The following is a 2,500-nucleotide window of genomic DNA, read 5'->3' as shown; positions in this document are numbered from 1 at the left end:
CGGGCCCGGCTCCCAAACGCTCGCTCGCCCACTCGCACACTCGCGCACAGCCCCTCCACCGGCCGCGGCTGGCTCCTCCTCCCCGGCCGCTGACCTCCGCTCTCGCCCCGGCACGGGACGACGGCGCGGCAGCGCCCCTCCCCCCCCCCCCTTTCTGCCCCCCCCCCTCCCCCGTCTCGCCACCGAACGGCGCCGCCCGCGCTTGCCCCACACCACCGCCCCGCGGAGACACCCGCGCGCCGTCGCTGCCGGCCTCAACGCAACGCCGCGGCTGACGCCAGCCGGCGGGTGGAAGTGGCTCGGCACGCACTACGGACGCGGGTGCGCCGCGGGGGGGGGCAGAGGGGGCTCGGCGGGCGCCGAAGCGGCAGCAGTCGGGGCAGGGAGAGGGCAAGGGGAGGGGAAGAAAGGCAGCCGGCCGTCCCCCCCGCCGGAGGGGAACGGGGGACCAGCGCACCACCGGGAGAGTGGTGGAGGAGAGCCGTCGTACGGCGGGCACTGGCGGTGGCGGCGGGCGGCGGCGGCAGGTGCCGGGCCACCGCGACCGACCGAACCTGGGGGCCCGGCGGGACGAACTCCGCACAGCGGGCGCTCCGGGAGCGGGGGTTTCCCGAGTCTGCACTTAGGGGGACGAAGGCCCGGGCCCACACGGGGAGGAGAGGCACCCCCTCTCCCCGGCGGCGCGGGCCTGCGAGGCGCCCCAGCCGCGCCACACCGCACACACCGCGCAGGGCAGCGGTGGCCACCGGGCTCGGAGGGGAGGGAGGGCAGGGCAAGGCACGCCGGCCGCGGACGGTGGAGGCGGACGGTCGGCCGGAGCCGGGCAGGCAGGCCAGCCGGAAGACCGGGGCCACCGGTGCACGCACCGGTGGTCCCGGCTCCGCCGCCGCCGCCGACTCACCGCCGCCGCCGCCCCCCCACCGACTCGCCGCCGCCGCCGCCCCCCCCGGCCCCCCCCCGAGGGGCGGCACACCGCTGCGCCAACGCGGCAATGGGGGTGACGATTGACCGTCAAGCGACGCTCAGACAGGCGTAGCCCCGGGAGGAACCCGGGGCCGCAAGTGCGTTCGAAGTGTCGATGATCAATGTGTCCTGCAATTCACATTAATTCTCGCAGCTAGCTGCGTTCTTCATCGACGCACGAGCCGAGTGATCCACCGCTAAGAGTTGTCTCGGTTTCGGTCCCCACCGCGCGCGCGGGGGGACCGGGCAGCTTTCGCAGCCCCCTGAGGGCCCCCATCCGCTCTGCCTCCCTCCTCACGCCGACGCCGGCTGCTGAGCAAGGGACAGCGGAGAGAGAGGGCACGCCTCACTGACCGTACAAGCACAGAGGGAAAAAAAAAGGGGGGGGGGGGGGAGAACAGACCCGAACGAGAGGGGCGGGGAGCCCTCGCTCCCGACCTGGGACAACCCCTTTCTCGCTTCGAGTCCGGCCCAGGCGCCCGGCTCGGCCTGGCCCAGCAGGGAGCGGCGCGCCAGCCGCGCCACCTGCCTCAGGGACCGGGGTGTGGGTCCCCGCGGAGCCCCGGCGTCGGAGCCCGGCCGCCGCTGGGAGCGGCGCCACCCGCTGCCCGCGCGCCCGCGACCCGCCAGCCGCACGCTTCCGAGCTCCTTCGCTCGCCTCACCGGCCTCCAGCTCCGCCGCCCCGGAGACGGCACCCAACACCCGCCTGCACACACGCAGCCTCCCGAGCGACGCCACGCACTCGCCCGTCCCTTCCGCGGGCAGACGCCTGGCGGCAGGCAGACGGGCGAGGCGGGACGGACGGGGAACGGCGCCCGCTCTCCCCGCCTCCACGCGGAGACCGGGAGGGGCCGCCCCCGCCCGCCCGCCCGCCGCCCGCCTGCCGCCCAGCGAAGCCGGGTCGGGCAGAGCGAGGCAGGCGCGCCGGATGGCGGAGTGCCGGGGCAGGGCGGGGGGGGAGGGAAGGAAGGGTGCCGCCGACGGCCACGGCGGGAGACTGAGAGCACCGGCCAGGGAGGAGAAGGGATGCGCTGGGGCTCGGCGTCCGCACCACCCGCGGTGGGGGCTCGCCGTCCCGGCGGCGAGCACGCGCTCGCGCCGGGGTCGCGCGTTCGAGGCAGGCCGGCGCAAGCCGACCGCGCGGCGTCTCTCCGCCGAGACCAGACCGCGGAGAGAGGGGGCAGGGTACCCCTCTCCGTCCCGGCTGCCCGCGGGGCATGCACGGGCCGCGCCGGCGGGCATGGGGGGGTGCGGCGCCCGCGCGCGCCGACCCCCCGGCCCCTCCGGCAGCACGCCCGGCTGCCCCCCGGGTCGCATCGGGCCGCCCGAGTCTTTAAACCCCCGCCCGGCTCTCCGACCGAGAACCCTCGGGCCCGGAGCCCGGGGCCCATGGCCATCCCTACCCGGGGGGGCCGCTACCGGCGGCCGCGGTGGCCGGAGGCCCTCCTCCTTCCTCCCAGCGCGCCCCCCCCCCCCGCCGCCCCCCGCCGCCCCCGGCCCGGCCGACTCGCAGCGCGGCCCCCACACGGCACGGCG

The 2,500-nt window shown here is 77.8% G+C and overlaps 1 non-coding gene across 1 annotated transcript; it reads right to left on the bottom strand.

Moving 5' to 3' along the window:
• Positions 1-1,016: 1,016 nt before the first annotated feature.
• Positions 1,017-1,169, bottom strand: LOC138065269 (5.8S ribosomal RNA). Its single transcript, XR_011138338.1, has one exon. It is a non-coding gene; the product is annotated as a 5.8S ribosomal RNA (ribosomal RNA).
• Positions 1,170-2,500: the final 1,331 nt, after the last annotated feature.

Source organism: Struthio camelus, unplaced genomic scaffold, assembly GCF_040807025.1.
Source record: "Struthio camelus isolate bStrCam1 unplaced genomic scaffold, bStrCam1.hap1 HAP1_SCAFFOLD_92, whole genome shotgun sequence".
In the NCBI taxonomy this organism is placed as follows: Eukaryota; Metazoa; Chordata; class Aves; order Struthioniformes; family Struthionidae; genus Struthio; species Struthio camelus.
Note: the sequence above shows the minus strand (reverse complement) of the source record. Positions and strands in the feature narration are given on the sequence as shown.